This window comes from Pseudorasbora parva, chromosome 14 (assembly GCF_024679245.1).
Source record: "Pseudorasbora parva isolate DD20220531a chromosome 14, ASM2467924v1, whole genome shotgun sequence".
Taxonomy (NCBI): domain Eukaryota; kingdom Metazoa; phylum Chordata; class Actinopteri; order Cypriniformes; family Gobionidae; genus Pseudorasbora; species Pseudorasbora parva.
The window spans coordinates 28,975,635-28,993,586 of NC_090185.1; the positions used below are offsets into that span (position 1 = coordinate 28,975,635).

General features: G+C 38.7%; 1 protein-coding gene and 1 long non-coding RNA gene across 2 annotated transcripts in view; both read left to right on the top strand.

Annotated features, from left to right (window-relative positions):
* The window catches only part of LOC137040512 (sodium channel subunit beta-4-like), a 503,850-nt gene that overhangs the window by 170,222 nt on the left and 315,676 nt on the right, over nucleotides 1–17,952 (top strand). The gene's annotated exons all lie outside the window — the stretch shown is intronic.
* Nucleotides 1–17,952, top strand: part of LOC137040508 (uncharacterized) — a 39,465-nt gene that overhangs the window by 401 nt on the left and 21,112 nt on the right. The window lies entirely within an intron of this gene.

Consider the following 17,952-nt stretch of genomic DNA (forward strand, 5'->3'; position numbering starts at 1 on the left):
AACCACTTAAATTAAATTATAACCCCTGATTAAATTATTTATTTTTATTTTCTGTTTCTATATCTCACTGTTTATATTTAAGTACTGAGTAATATTAATGAACTACATGTACTTACTATAGGGTTAGTGTAGGATTAGGGTTTGGTTGAAGGTTAGTTGCATGTAAGTTTGGATAATTTACTGTTATTACTAAAGAACATGTAACATATGTAACAGGGACACTGTAAAATAAAGTGTTACTGAATAGTGTTAATGATTTTAACAGAATTTAACAGTTTGGACAAACGTGTCATACACTGTAAAAAGTAATAAGTTGACTTTACTTGGAAAAGCTGTGGAAACTGATTGCCTCAAAATTTTCAAGCAAATTAGGTCATCATTTTTGACTTGAAAATACTTACTACTACTTTGTAGAGTTATCTTGTGTATTTGTAGAGGTTACCATAAAACCTGAGTACAAGTAACTCAAATTCAAAAGTTCAGCCAACTTACATATATAAGTTGGGGTTTGTAAGCAGAACTCAAACAAAATAGTTCTTTTAACTAGTTCTTTTAATGTCTGCTTGTTCATTTTACTAGAAGGATGTGTGGAAACTGATTGCCTTAAAATTCTCAACTATCTTAATTGCATCAAGTTGATCTTACTTAAACCCTTCAAGTCGACATAATTCTATCTGTGAGCTGAGGAAGTGTACTCCCAGAATGCATTGCAGCATGAATAAATTAATCACAGGGCAATCGTAACTCCGTTTTATTATTTTTGGCTTTATTTTACCATTTTATTTGCTGTCTTTTGTCAGTATAACCCCAATAATGACAGCAAATGAACTTGTAATGGTCTTATTAAGTGTAAAAAAAAAAAATGTTACCATTATTGTGTTTTGCACGCTGAATGTTGAAGTCTGTGTGTGACTCAAGCATGGTAAATTGTTGGATAATGTCACAAATATAGAGTCATTATATCAACACAATTAAAATTTTGTCAGAAGTGTTAGCAATAAACTGTTAAAATATCATTAATTGGTATAACATTTATATATATATATATATATATATATATATATATATATATATATATATGTGTGTATATATATATATATATATATATATATATATATATATATATATATATATATACATACTTATTACTTCCCTTCCTTTGAAATCTGTGATTTCGTGTTGCATTGCTGCAGCAATAGGAAGAGATTTATAGTAATATAAATTAAGTTCCAAGTGCCCAACCAAAGGGAACACTGATCACCGTAATGGTGAGAAATTTTAGGAAATCAACATAAATTTATGAAGTCAGCTTATGTGATGCTTTCCCAAAGTATTTAGTTGTATTTTCAATAACATTCAAGATGACTGTAAAATGAGTGAATGCAACTAAGAAGAACGATGACTGCAGAAGTGGAGGAAATGAGTGAAAAGTCTATTAAGAATTGCCCCGCCTCAATCTTTTGCCCGCCCACCTGTTTTTTGAGTGTGTTTTTTTCCTTTGGCAAAATGGTACTCAAACCAGTCAAGTAATGTTTACTTGGGTTTTCTAAGTAACAAAGGCATAGCATTCAAACAGTTCAGATTGCTAAATAGTTTTAAGTAAATTCTAATTATTGTACATTAAGTTAAGTTTACTAAAAAGTCTTAGTAAGAACAGCTGTTGGATTTAACAGTGTGAACATGCATTTAGTACAACACACTCAACATTCTTAAGTACAATGTACTAAACTTGCATAGTTTAGCTATCGCATCCACCTAAAAGTTCACAATACTCAGTATATTCAAGTTAAATCAACAAATTTTCCAAAATCAGTTAATTTTACAAGTTTTTCTTTAGTAGATTCAACAATTACTTTTTACAGTGTACTTTTCTGGAATTGCTTAAGATGTAGCTAGCTGCTCGTATCTGTGTTGTATCTGTGAAACCTAAAAAACAAGATTGTCCAACTTTCTGTCTATGAAAGCATATCTCGGCTGCCACGTCATCAAGGGGGCTCTAAAGGCCATCTCGATTTAAGATGGCAGCTTATGTTTCGTCTTCTTCATTCAACTCATTAGTGCAAATGGTGCATTGTAGGACTTTTTAGGGAGCAAACGTTTCAGTACACTGGTCGATTATTTAAAATGGTTGTTGTTGTTGTCAATTTTGTCTGATGTCTAAGGCGTGCACAGTTGACATGTGGAAGTATACTTTATACTAATAAATAATAAATTCTGAATTAAACTTTTTTTGTAGGACTTTTTAGGGAGCGAACATTTCAGTGCACTGGTAGATTTTGCTATTGAGAAAGCCCTGTCAAAATGGCAGACTCCCTTATCAGTGCTCTCACTACTGAACTAGCGAGCCAAATAAGACGCGCCCAATGTATGCATTAATAGATCAAGTTAGCTGAGAGATTGAGTCTATTAAAGTCAACAAATACACAGCACAACACTAACACAAAATAAAATAAAACAGTTTGCTGTTTCACATTAACAGTGACATAAACCATTAATCTGTAATAATAAGGGGATTAAAGGATAAATTCAAACTATATTCTCACATATACAGACCTATATTTTATAGTCTCAAATATACTTTAGAATCACAGTATTATAACAATAATTACATGTAAAACAATATGTAATTATAATGACTTTATCTGTCGACATGATGCCGGTGAATTGCAGAGCTTGTGCAAACATATCCACATTGCTATGATCAGATGCTTTCTTGCTGTTACCTTTCTGTCAGAAAGGCTCTCCTTCGCAGAGTTCACCTGGGTGCTTCAACAGTGATCTTTAAGATCTTTGTGGTCCTACATCTAATGTATCAATTATATCAAAGTAGTACTTATATAGTATGTCTATGATAATATAAAAACATGTTTAAAAGCCAAGTTTCTTCAGTATTGACATACAGTAATTTGAATTATAAACAAAAAGCTATTTTATTGTAATGTTTGATTGTAAAAAATACAGTATGCACAATCAATAACACAGTTAACAACACTACTAAGGTCAACCGTACATTCATTTTTATCAGTAATTACAGTTTATGTAATATTGTATTTTAGACATTTGCTTGTATTGTTTCTGTCCTAGCTCCACTGCTGCCCTCTGCAGGCCATTTATGATCATTTAGGGGCATATCACCACTGTGCAGTGCAAAAAAATAAAAAAATAAAAATGTTGTGCATCAACATAGCCCAAGTAATGAATTAATAAATAATAATAATAATTTATATACAAGGTATATATAACTTTTTTGCACGTGCCAATATATTATAAAGTGACAGGTTTGTGGACCTGCATTATCTGACAGGCTTTTGTTTTTGTTATTGAAATGATCCTGTTTTTAATCATTTATATTGATGGAAAACGTTTTATAGATAATAATAGAAGACAGACAACGAAAGCTCAAAGAGAAATACTAATTATTATTTTATTACTCTGTGATTTTATCACATAGTATGCAACTGATGTTTATAGCAGGTGTTAACAGAAATTAACAATTCAATTATTGGCGACGGGCGTCGGGTGGGGTGCTATAAACCAATACATACCTTTATAACCACCCACCCTCCTTTTTCAGGTTCAGTCAGGACCCTTGTTGAGCATTCACAGAAATATTAACTTAAATGTGTGAAAAGTGCTTTCTATGTTTCACAGCATAGCCGAATGCTCTAATATCAAATGTGTAGATCTAGATACACGAGCATCATCCGTGATGTATTTAAACCACAGAATACATGCATGCTGCTGTTTCCAGTTGAGGTTAAGAAAACAATGAGAATTGAAATACATGAATAGGCCTACTTATAAAGATATTGACATGTGGTTTTATGGTTAAACCTCCAGGTGAAAGATTCTGTTGGACATTGTGAATTATATTGTTTTAATGACCAAGTGACCAACTAGTGCAACGTTTCTGGTTTTGGTTTAGCCGCTACATACAGGCTGAGGTGCTAACGTTTAGCACCTCAGTTGAGTTAACCACAACCTGTAGTTGTGTAAAACACAGTGTGCAGCCTGTAATCATTTCTTATAATTGTTCGCTATAGAACATACATTTATAACAATAGACACTATACACTGTAAAAAAAAAAATATATATTGTTGGTTTAACTTAAAAAATTAAGTAACCTGGTTGACCTAAAATTGTAAATTTATTGAAATTAAACATTTTAGTTGATAAAATTAAGGAAATTGGTTTAATTCACAAAAACTCAAAATATAATTGTATTTGAATTGCATAAAAAACGTATTCACAAATAAAACACATAATTACCCAATATGCTTACAAAATCCTTTAATAATATTTGAATAAAAGTTGTTGATTCTCAAACATATTCATTGTATTTATTAAATTATTAATTTCAATGAAAGCAAAATTTTAAGGCAAGCCGGTAGCTTGTTTTAAAATTATTTTTACAGTGTAGAAACAGATCAGGAGGTGAAGTTCCAGTTATTTTATTGAAAAATACAATCTTTTTTTGATAAATGAAAAAAACATTTACCAATAAATGTGATAATGATTAATATTAATCTGTGTCTGTGTACGTACAATCCTAAAATCTTATCTTTTTCCTATCTGTAAAGAAATTGACTATCTAAAAAAAACTTTTTACTGTAAAGATTGACATCAAGCCCCAGTCTTCAATAAACCAGATATAGTTTAAAGCTATTTATTATTGACATTAAGTATATTAAGAACACAATAAAATGCATATGTTTTAAAGAGCATGACATATAGACACAAAAACGGATGGTTTCAAATACATTTACTTTTGTTAATTTTAGTCTTGAAGCTGATATGTAACTCGTGTCTGAAGTAGTTCAGCATTATTAATGTGATTTCCCAGCCATTCTGTTCTTCCAACAGCAAACCCTAAAAACAAGACAATGCATTCAGATTTAATATTAACTGAAATATTAAATTATTATTTCTTAAATTGTAAAGAAGCCACATAACAATCAATAGATTAAATAATCGGAAATACATTACAACAACATCATCTGCCTCTAGAGAAGAGCATTATATTCATATTTTTTACAATACTGTATACTTAATTTCCTAGTTTTTCTTAATGAAGATTCTCTCACCGATCAGCACAATGAGCAAAAGGCCGTTCATCAGACCAGATATGATGACGATAATCTGCCATTGTGTCTGATTCTGATCAATAAACTCCACCACTGTATGATTTAGACACTCAGTTAGTAGAGTTGATTCTGTAAAGAAAGTGTTCACAGTTTGTTACTGTCGTTCTAGTCCACTAAAGTATAATAACTGTAATTTTGTAGAATTTTGTAAATCTCAATAACATTTATCTTATGTAGAATGAAGCAACCAGTTAGAGACCTGGTTATGTTTTTAATATCTTGATAACCCAAAATACTTTAATTGTAATTAATTGTAAATAGTCGCAGAGTGAACTCACCGGTGAAGTGCAGTCTGGTGCTTTTGCTGAGTTTTGGAGGTGAGTGTGTGTTCATACAGTAATAAACTCCTAATTCATCAGCAGTCACATTATTTATAACCAAAAGATGCTTAAATTGCACTGAATATTTCTTTCTGAATGTTTTAATAAAGTAATAAGGTGACAGTGGTGTTGGGAATGACCGTAGAATCAATTTTGGAGGATCTGGTGTTTTCAGTAAAATCCAATAAACCTCATTTTCATCAAGATCACAGTTTATGGTCACATTTGATCCCAGATCAGTGAGTTGATCTGACACTGCAGCTCCACAACAGATTAACACATCTATAAGATAAAAAAAGGCAAATATAATATCAGAATAATTAAGATCACCGTGAACCTATAACATAAAACAATTCATGACAAAGTGCATGTATATATATATTCATATCATGCTATAAACTCACAGAGCTGAAGCTGAATGATCCTCATGTTGTTGTGAATTATAATTAAAACACAACATGAATCGGCTTTCCTCCACACAACATTTAAAATGAATCTGCTGCAGCTCTGAAGCAAAGACAGGAAGAAAAAAACATCTCTGGTTAATTGTAACCTCTGTTCCCTGAGAGGAGGGAACGAGACATTGCGTCAGAGCTGATGCTATGGGTAAAGCCTCAGAATATTTGGACTGAAGTGGTGGTGCACACAAAAAGTTTTAACCATTACGATATGTCTGATGCAATGGCAATGCTGATGCTGTCATGAACATAATACAAGAGGGGTTTATGCGATGATGCGATGAAGAGCAGTAACTCGAGCACATGTACACTCACCTAAATGATTATTAGGAACACTATATTAATACTGTGTTTGACCCCCTTTCATCTTCAGAACTGCCTTAATTCTGCATGGACTTAATTCTGCATTCTTTAGAAATGTTGGCCCATATTAATAGGATAGCATCTTTGGGGCCATTTTAGTAGTGAACTCATTGTCATGCTCAAGTAACCAATTTGAAATGATTCGAGCTTTGTGACATGGTGCATTATCCTGCTGGAAGTAGCCATCAGAGGATGGGTACATGGTGGTCATAAAGGGATGGACATGGTCAGAAACAATGCTCAGGTAGGCCGTGGCATTTAAACGATGCCCAATTGGCCGTAAAGGGCCTAAAGTGTGCCAAGAAAACATCCCCCAAACCATTACACCACCACCAGCAGCCTGCACAGTGGTAACAAGGCATGATGGATCCATGTGTTCATTCTGTTTACGCCAAATTTTGACTCTACCATCTGAATGTCTCAACAGAAATTGAGACTCATCAGACCAGGCAACATTTTTCAACTGTCCAATTTTTGTGAGCTGATGCAAATTGTAGCCTCTTTTTCCTATTTGTAGTGGAGATCAGTGGTACCCGGTGGGGTCTTCTGCTGTTGCAGCCCATCCGCCTCAAGGTTGTGCATGTTTCTGGTGATAATCTGTCAGTCATCTCCCTGACAATGTGATTGGTCCGAACAGTTTCTGTTTAGGCATAATAACTCCTCTACGGATCGAGCCCAGACCGAACTTCTCAACCTAAAAATGTTGTGGACGGGGCTAAGATTCTTGCAAAATGTTCAGTCATTACAGGACTGAGTCAGTTCAGGGTAGTAAATTGTGTACAAGATGTCCTACCCTGAACTGACTCAGACAGTCACAGACTGATGGGTCTTATGGCAGTAGCATCCCCTGTGGTTCAGCTGGGCCTGTTCCACATGAGACCATTCCAGGGGTGTTCTTTCCACAGAGTTCTGATCACATGCAGAGGTTTTCAGACCCTGTGTTCATGGACGAGGTTCTAGCTTTTTCACAGAGGACTCCAGCCAGGGGCGTATTGTAGTCACTAGACTATCATGATAGATGCATCCCTCATGGGCTGAAGTGCAGTCTATCAAGGACGCCAGACCTTTGGATTCTGGAATGAGGTACATTGTGGCTGGCACATAAATGGGACCATAACCCAGGACCAGACATTTTTCCTTCCCACCGATTCATTCATTTACTTTCAGCTGTGCTGCTCAGAGTATGAACAGGCAAAATGAGACTTCTGTTGTTAGTTCTGGCCCACTCAGATATGGTTCTCAGACCTGTCCTGTCTGTTAGTCGGCCCTCCTTGTGAGGTTCCCCTAAGACAAGACCTGCATTTCTCCCTCTGACTAAGTTCACTGGGAGTGATGTGCAGCCTCTTGGCCTCTGTCCGACAAGGGTGTTGAAGATCTATGTCATCCGTTCATCCCAGTGGCGTAGATCAGAGCAATTGTTTTTGCTATTTCTGTGGCCTATGAGGCGCATGGCTTGGCTTCTAAATAAGTGTGTTCATTCCATCAGAGAAATGGCTTCTTCTCTGGCTCTTTTTAAAGGCTCTTCCCTGCAGAATGTGTGTTTTGTGGCAGAATGGCCCCTCTGCATTATTGAATATCGTTCCCATAGCGAAGGCTCGCAGCGTTGAGTGGACCTATGAAAGGGAACGCTCAATTACGTATGTAACCCTGGATCCCTGAGTAGGTTCGGGAGGAGCACGTTCAAATGATCTATCCAATCGTGATGTCATTCCAACCAACTGTCAGCAATCAGTAATCAACATGTCTACCAATCAGCTGAAGTAAAGGATCACATAAATACCTAGTCAACTCACCAATGTTTCTTGACAGGTTTTCAGCATCCATCCACCACCCCGTCTTCCTCACACTAACCTGGTTACTTTACTAACCAGAGATACAGGAGGAGTACTCTGGGTGCGGGCCAAATACCGAGCTCAGAGCCCTCTCCTCGGACAGCACGCCAAATATGCATACCATTTATTCTATCTGACTTATTTGTAAGTGTAAACTTGTGAATTATTATTAAACATGTTATACACTTTATTTCCCCTTTTAATATTTTCTATTAGAAATTCTAACCAGATTCGAGCCTCAGATCAATTTGCGTCTAAACTTGATGCCATGCGTCTTGCCCCTACACTATTGCCGCAGTAAATAACTCAGTGATTACTGTAATTTTGTCTGGCCCAATAAATTGTTTAGTAAACGGTGGTATATTTGTATTTAATGTAAATGGCATCTAACTTTACTTCAGTAAAAAAAATCTGAGAGAGAGGACCCACCCACATTTTATTTGCTTCCGACGCCAATAGTTACACTAAAGGTGTTCCCATAGCGATGGCTCGCAGCGTCTCGATCCCTAATCAGGGAACCAAGGTTACATACATGAACGAAACATTAGACCTTAGACAGTATAAAACAGGGGTATACAAATCAAACATAACGCCCAATAAAGATAGATCATGTGTGGAAAAAATAGGCCAATTTAGTACTTACCATAATTTGGTTCTTTCTTGGTGTTCCATCGTTAGACTATGTGGAAGTTTTAAAATTTAACAGAATTGCATATATTACAGAAACATTTATTTTAATAAATATTATTAAGCTTTAGTCTGCAAAAGCATTCCAATAATGCTGATCAACAGCCCTGTTTCACTGTTTGTATCATTCTGCTTTTCTTTGTTTTCAACAATAAGCAACATATTTATGAGAATGTTCACATTATACAGTACGTTAATTTATGCTCACCTTTTCCCATGACATGCATGAGGCTCAGGATTCAGCACTTTACTATTGTGTAAAAGTAATTATTTAATTGGTCGAAGTCCCATATTGTATCAGTTTGTAAAGGTGTATCAACTGCAAAGATTCACATGCTTTAGTCTTGGCAATGCTGGGTAGAAAAAATGCAATGCAATATGCTGCTCTGTTTCCATTTGAGGTTAAGACAACTGTGAGAACTGAGATAACCTAAATGTATAAAGGTATCGAGAAAACACTGCATTCATTTTAAAGTTAAACCCCCACTCTAGACAAAGGTGACAGACCCTGTTTATCATTGGTTGTGCCCAAGCCAGTGGAACATGTTTATGGTTTTGGTTGAGCGCTTCAGTTGAGTTTAACCACACTGTGCTGTATGTAGCCGGGTATTGTGTATGTATATATATATATATATATATATATATATATATATATATATATATATATATATATATATATATATATATACAGCTCTGCAAAAAAATGACACGACCACTTAAAGTTTAGAAATCAATGTTAAGTGGTTTCTTAAGTTTTTCTAGAGCTCTCTCTCTCTCTCTCTCTCTCTCTCTCTCTCTCTCTCTCTATATATATATATATATATATATATATATATATATATATATATATATATGTGTGTAAGGGCTGGGCAGGTTAACACGTTATTATCGTGTTAACACATTTATTAATTAACGCCGACAATTATTTTATCGTGCATTAACGTACTTATTTATTATTATATTGAAAGGCCGTTGCTCACTGCCTCTGAATACACATACAGACAAACCATTGGTCACAGGAGAATAAAGTGCTGTCTGTAGCCTATATTCAGATAAAATGTATAAAATAAGAATGTTGCCATATTCAAATAAAGATTTTAAAAAGCAGGCTAATATCTGGCTCACACTACAGGAGTTTTAAAATCCTATCAGATTGTAACATCTGGTTGCAGTACACACTTCAGGAGAATCTTTGCAGATTTTCTTAATTCAAATCTTAAACATGCTCACACTACAAGATTCAAAAATCAAGGAGCATCACACACTACAAAATATTATTAAGATTATCGTGCCAGAGAAAGTGCGTCACGTGATCTGCGCAGCAGATCGTAAGTGTGAAAACAAAATAGATCAGCCTACTACTGTAACATGACAACTTGCTGTATCAATAATGATCATTTTTTGTGGAAAAAAAACAAAAGAGAGATTCTCAAGATTCCCAACAAAAGACAAAATTCTCCTAGTCTTGGGAGGGGAAAATTGGCCATAAATCGGCTTAAAACTCCTGTAGTGTGAGCCAGGCATAAGTGTCACTAATTAAACTAGTATATGTTCAGCTAATCGTTAGTCTCTTACATGTCTGCATCTCGAGAGATTGCAGAATTCAAACGAAAATGATTTTTTATAAACAAAGTTCGTGAGGAGCATGTTCAAACTCTATTTATTCAACTCGAGAATATACACAGCTGAGAGCCGACTCACCTAACATTAGTCCCCTCCTAGTCCTCATTAGTGTTAAAATGCTGTGTGAAATACTCTTGCTAAAAATAGGACTGACATGCCCATTCTTTTAAAGAGCTTTTAAGTTAGGAGCTACTTTTAGCCTTAAGATGTTTTGTGAATACGACTCCAGAACAAGATGTCCAGGACCTCCAGCAAAAAAAAAAAAAAAAGGCCCACAACATTAAAGATCCAGCAGTATATTTAACCATAGACATGGGGAACTTTTTATCCCTGTCTACACCAAACACATTTGGTGTGTTTTCTGCCAAAAAGCTCATAGTTTTCCTAGTTTCGTCTGACCACAGAAACCAGGTCCCTTTTGAAGTTCCAGTCGTGTCTGACAACTGAATATGCTGGAGTTTTTTTAAAGTCTTTCTGACCCCAAGACTTAACTAATCCCCAGAGTCTTTGGTCAGCCAAATGCTCCTCCTTACCGTGCATTTGGACGATATAGACATACGTCCTCTTCCAGGCAGATTCGTAACATCTTTAGGTGATTGGAACTTCTTAATTATTGCTCTGATGGTGGAAATGGGGGTTTTCAGTGCTTTAGCTATTTTCTTACAACCACTTTCTATTTTGTGAAGCTCAATAATTTCAAAAGCTCAATTTGCTACATATCAGAACTATATTCATCGGTTTTACTCATTGTGATATGATTAAAGCTACACTGTGTGATATTTTCCCCCATCTAGCGGTGTAAAGGTATATGACCATCCAGTGAATATTAGTTTCTGTTCCTCTCAATTCTGATTTCGTTTTAACTCCTATGGTGGCCGATTTAGACCAAGATTAACATGGCAATCCCCCTCTTCACATTCGACACGGTGCCATCGAGTGTTAAAACGCGAAGCTTGAATTTATGGGTATGTCCCTCTTTGGCTAATGTACTTTCAAGATGGAGGGGCAACATGGCGACCAGCATTCAAACCCCTCATTTTCAATGGCATATTATAAACTTACGAGAATACTTTATTACTTGAAAGAAGTAAATATACATTAATGAGCACATATATTTTTGAAATAACTGTTTTTAGCTGAGAATAAACTAAAAAAGTTACACAGTGTAGCTTTAAGGGAATTTGGTAGCCTGGATGCCAGCCGAACTTAGCCCCAACATTTTTAGGTCGGGAAGTTCGGTCTGGACTCGATCCGTAGAGGAGTTATTATGCCCAAACAAAAACTGTTCGGACCAATCACATTGTCAGTTCGATGATTGACAGATTATCATCAGAAACGTAATCAGCCACGTCATCAGAGCACTTGGGTTGAAGAACTGAGATATGTAGATTCCGCCATCCTTAAAAAAAATGTTAGTTATTTTGCACATTTTGAAGTAAAAGATAATAAATATATAAAAATATATTGTTCCCTCAACACATGATCTCAAGGCCATGACTGTAAATCGCATGGCCAAGGCACCATGTTGTCTCATGTTCCCACGAGTTCATATGTTGTGACCACAACAAAACTAACTGAATGTCCCCTCCGAGTCCCCGTACTTAAGAAAAGGCCTCAAAACCATTTTGTTCATATAAAACACAACACAAAATGGTCTGCTTTTCCACACATACTATATGAAACTAAATTGTCTTAGAATATGTGTTTGCTTAGTTTTATTAGAAAGGGAAACTGAATGTGTTTCAGTCAAACCTATTAATATAAACAAGCAAACTTTCAAAGGGCAAATTCTTGCCGAAAACAGGCTATATATATATATATATATATATATATATATATATATATATATATATATATATATATATATATATATATATATTAACCCCATAACTGTCACCCCCCTTTTTGAGAATAGACATGAAAATAAACCATCCAAACTTAAATGGTTATAATTCAAGAATGCTTTGGAATAAATACCACAGTTTGTTTTAAAGAAGACTATTGATGAGGTGAAAGCACTTCAAAAAATAAAAATATGAAAAAGTTACGGACGTTTAAATTTACTGTAAATCAAATGTACTGTACTAAATATTTGATATAAACATATTTTACAAAATAATTTTTACTTAAAAATTACTATAAAATTAAAGCTATATATCTAACCAAGCTGTGTTTGAAGTTAATATCAAACAATTAAAGTTTCTATGAGGTTTTTTTTAGGCGTTGTGCCAAAAAATAGCCAAATATCACTTCTATTACAAAAAAGCCCCTGAATATGAAATCTTGAGACCTTTCCGAAGATGTGTTTTGGTTATAAAGAGGTCAAAATAAACTTTGTAATATGAAACTTGACACTGCCTACTAGGGGAGGGGCCCGCTAAAATAATTTAAGTACCATTTCTATGGTAACTCAACACATTTTTTTGTTTTTACAGGATTCATTTTGAGTTCATATGACAGCGTTATCAGGATGATCCCCATTCACACAAATCCATGTAAAGTAAAAATGCTGCATTATTCATGCCAGGCCAGAAGGTGGTGATGTCACTTTGTAAAGAAAGACAAATGCAAAGTTTATTATCAGAGGTTACGGACACAGGTGATACTTAGGTGGATGGTGACACTCAGACGAAGGACGATGATGGTGAAGGACGACGATGAAGGTGAGGATGAAAATGACAATGACGATGAAGACAAAGGAACGGGTGGGTGTGGCAGTGTCTGATGGTTGTGAGGGCGTGACAGTACCCCCTCCTCCACGGGCAGCTCCTGACAGCTGGGACGGGCGGCGACGGGGTCTACCACGGCCCCGAGGAGCGGGTTGATCAGGGTGGTCTTGGTGAAACTGAGTGAGAAGATTATGGTCCATCACATCGTTCCTGGAGATCCAGCTCCGCTCCTCAGGGCCGTAATCCTCCCAATCCACCAGGTATTCCATCCGGGAACCTCGTCGCCGTGAGTCGAGGATGGCTCTCACCTGGTAGACTGATGGGTCCTCATCGATGTTAGGAGGAGGAGGTATGGCACCTTCACCAGGATCTGTGGGTGAAGAAGGGACAGGTTCAGTGAAGGGCTTGAGTAAAGACACATGCAATGATGGTGATATTCTGTAGGGTGGAAGGTGCAGGTGATAGGTGACTTCGTTCAGCTGCCTTTCTACCGTGAACAGTCTGATGTATCGGGAACTCAGCTTACGGCAAGGCAGCCGGAGATGGACGTCCCTCGTAGAAAGCCAGACCTTCTGGCCTGGCTGATACCACGGCGTGGGTCCGCATTTGGCATCAGCGTGCTACTTGTGTCTCCGGACTGCCTGCTGAAGTTGCACGTGCGCTGAGTCCCGGACCCTCTCGCTCCAGTGACGCTCGGGGATCGGAAGAGGGACCATCTTGCCCTTGGGGAGTCTCCTAGGGGTGTTGGCAGTGGCGCAGACTGAACATCCCTTGACGAATCGGGAGACATCCCGAGGCATGGCGGGCCACCAGAAACGGTAGCGAAAGATTAGCTTCTTGGAGAAGAAGGCACATGGATGGAGTCGTGAGGGTGTCCCCTGCCGCTGAGACAGGACCGCTCCGACCCCGGTCGATGAGGCATCCACTTCGACGATAAACAGAAGATGAGAATTGGGGTGGACCAGGATTGGAGTGGACTGGAAGGCGTTCTTCAACTGGTGGAAGGCCTCCGTGGCCGATGGAGTCCAAGGCCGGTTCTGGAGCAGAGAGGTGAGTGAGGAGCTGAGCAGGCTGTAATTCTTTATGAAGCGGCGGTAGAAGTTGGCAAATCCCAGGAAGCGCTGCAGCTCTTTGATGGGCAATGGGTGATGGTGTCCACCTTCCTCTGGTCCATCTTGACTCCATGGTTGTCTTTGATGTACCCAAGAAACTGGACTAGACGTGGAACTCGCACTTCGAGCTTGAGATAAAGGTGATGGTCTCGGAGATTTTGCAGGAGGATTTTGTAGACCACGATAAGTTGCTTGACGTCAGCGAGGCGTGGCAAAAGGCGGTGACGAGGGCTGATTCATTCCATCCGCTCATACAGGCCAGCGTGCGGAAACGCAGTGCATAGTTGTCTCTTTGTCTCTCATTTGCCTTGGCGAATAAAAAACAGTTGTTCAGTAATTCATTCATTGAGGTTAATTTTAACTACAGCAAAAAAATAAATTCTGTAAATGTGTCTGAATTGCTTTAATGAAATCAAAATCGGACCAACACCAAAATTCTTCATGGCAAGAAAAATAAGTTATGCTCAACAAAAATCTTTATAAATGTTAAATATATTTAAAAATATATAATTAAACAGATTTGGTAAAAGCTTACATTTTATAAACCATACTATAATTTATATTTTAAATTGTTTTTAAACAAAGTACAAAATTTAACAAAGTACACTTCAGGAGTTCCGAATTAAGGCAGTAACATCTTTGGTCCAGTTTTCTTTTATGCTTTCTTCTGATATATGCACATCGTCTACCATACAGCACTTTGGTGTAAAAATGTTGCTTTTAAATGTGCTGTAAAAATAAAATTTGACTTGACCTTTAAACAAAATGGCTGCTGTTTTAGCGTTTCAAGATCTCATTAGGCAGGAACAAACAGTGTATAAGTCAATTATATAACACAAAACAGTCACAAGTCCCAGAAAGACCCAGAGACAGCTGTAAAGTCCCAGAAATAGGGTGAGATTGTGTGAAAATTGAAACTTTTAGGTCTGAACTGCAGTCCTGACTGAATGGAATGATGCCGCTTGATTTTTTCTTCTATAGTAAAATAAAATGAAAAGACCTATAGATATACAAAACAGTAGAGTTAATAGAATGTAAACCCAGTTCAAAGATATATCCACATTTTCTGATTCGGTTTCTTCTGTTTGGTCTTGTTCAGTGGATTTACTTTCTTTTTCTGCTGTTGATTTTTCTGCAACAAAAAAGTTATCTCACTGTGATAAAGGCAAAAGATTCATCTATTAACAGTGAACTTGAACTTTTTTTAAATTAAAAACTTCATGATAACGCTTTAGAATAATGGTCTGTCATTAATAGGTTACTATGCAGGACAAATGAGTAGTACATTAATACTTCAGATACTACTATGAACTAATCAGTAAGTAATAGCAAGTTTAGGATTGAGATACTTCCTTTTTAGGTATTAAATAATTAATGAATGAGTTTAGCCTCATTAAGAACTATCAACTAACCATGACCAACTATAAAGAATTACCAACTAATTACTAATCACAACCTTATCATGTCGTGTCGAAGATAAAATAAATGTTGTCACTCTGCAGGAACTACTAGTGATCTGGACTATCCTTTTAAAGTGAAAATGACTTTTATATTCAGAATAAAAAAAACTATTAATTATGTATTAGCCATTTACACTCTGTGTGTGATGGTGCTGCTTGCATTGTAAACAGTGCAGTAGGGCTGTGCAATAAGGAAAACATTTGTTCCCTTTCGGGGAACTCGAGCTGCATCGAAACGCTGTGAGAACGCCTCTGCGTTAATGCGTCGTGAAGCGCGTGTAGAACCAATCCATCGGGAGATCGATCGACGTTGTGGTGTTGTGGTGATGACGTCATCGACCGGAGACTATAAAAGGTCCGCGAACACAAACAGGAACTAGCTTCTGTGCCTTCAGTAAGCGATCTGTGTGAACCTGTCTGTCTATTTGGTGTTTTTGTCTGTCCATTAGAGAGAATTTTCCACCTTTGTTAAATATATCTGATATATATTTTATAACATAAAGAGAAAAATGAGATTATGGCGAGTGAACAGCATTTCACAGTGTGGTTTCCCTGCCCTCAAAAAATATATATATTGCGTGTGGGAAACACACTCATTGTGTATGGCTGTTTGGGAGCACAGCACGCTCAGGCAGCCCTTGAGGGGGCCGCTTGTGAGCATTTTTTGAGCGGCTTCCATTAAGAATGCTGCGCTCCCGCCGGGCACTCTTCGAGGAGGGTGCTTCGGCTCGTGTTCCCCGCGGCTCGGTCCCGCTGCTGCCGAGGCAGAGCGGTGGCTTCAGTCGTGGGGTTCACACATGGACTTTACAGAGGGGTTTGAGACGGGCCCAGCCTTATCTCAGCCCTCACCTGTATCGTCCAGTGCCTCGTCTCGGGGTTTGGAAGCCCGCTCTGCGGTTTCTTCCTCCCCGGGCGGGGCACCGGTGCTCCAACTATCCAGCTCTGAGGAGGTGGACGTTGAGAGCATCGCGACTGAAGATTCGCCACTTCAGTCACCCGCTAGTGAGTTGAGGTTCTCACGAGAGCTGTGGCCAGGTTAAATATAAAAATAAAAAACGACTGGCTGGCGGAAATATCTGAATCCCATCAAAATCAGAGAAAACGAAATTAGATGAGCGATTCCTGCCCTCTCGTGCAAAGCATCAACGTCCTGCAACGTTTTTCCCTGACCTGCACACCGAGGTGTCTAGGTCATGGAGGAAACCGGTATCATATAGAGTGTTCAGCCCACATGCATCTGCATATAGTAATATATTTGGGCTGAGACACTATGGTTATGGGGCGATGCCGAAGATCGAAGAGACGCTTGCGAGCTATCTCTCGCCTTCAGCTGCATCGTCCCTGGCATTTCCCCTCCGAAGGAAATCGGTGCTTACCTCAGCACACGGTACCCGTCTTCCTTCGGTGCCCACAGGGGGCCGCGCTGCTAACCCCGCCGCAATGTCGGGGCGCAGAGGGTCTCCGCGGGCCACCTGAGGGTGGTCCGCCCCCTCCTCGGAGGGCATGCGAGCAGTCAGGTCAGGTGTTCCCTGCCGGTTCGCTGTTTCAGGGCACTGCACTCGTTGCTCAAATTACACCAGAGGCCAGCCTCGAGAGGCTGGTTCCCTTAGTTTCCCCTCCGTGGGAAGAAGGTGCTTACCTCAGCATACGGTACCCGTCTTCCTTCGGTACCCTCAAGGGGCCGCGCTGCCAACCCCGCCGCAATGTCGGGGCGCAGAGGGTCTCCGCGGGCCACCTGAGGGTGGTCCGCCCCCTCCTCGGAGGGCAGGGAAAACAAAAGGAAAGCGTCAGGACGCTGAGGGTAGTCCCCTCCAATGGGAAACGGTGTTTACCTCTGCCTACGGTACCCGTTGTCCTGCAGCGCCCTCTGGGGGCCGCGCTGCCAACCCCGCCGCAATGCCGGGGCGCAGACGGTCCCCGCGGGCCACTCGAGGGTGGTCCGCTCCCCCTTCGGGGGGCTCCCGAGCAGTCAAATCAATCGTTCCCTGCCGGTCCGCCGCTTCAGGGCACTGTGCTTGCTGTTCAAAGTACACCAGAGGCCAGCCTCGAGAGGCTGGTTCCCTTAGTAGATTTTCTAGACAAATGGAAACGTCTATCAAATATATCTCGTTGGGTCCTGCAGATAATCGAAAGGAGGTATGCCATTCAATTTAAAAGGCGGCCACCTCCTTTCAGCGGTGTCCTACCTACAGAGGTGGGCCCGGAGCAGGCTCTGGTGATGGCACAGGAAGTAGAGACACTACTGCGAAAGGGGGCTATAGAAAGGGTTCCTCCTCCCGGCAG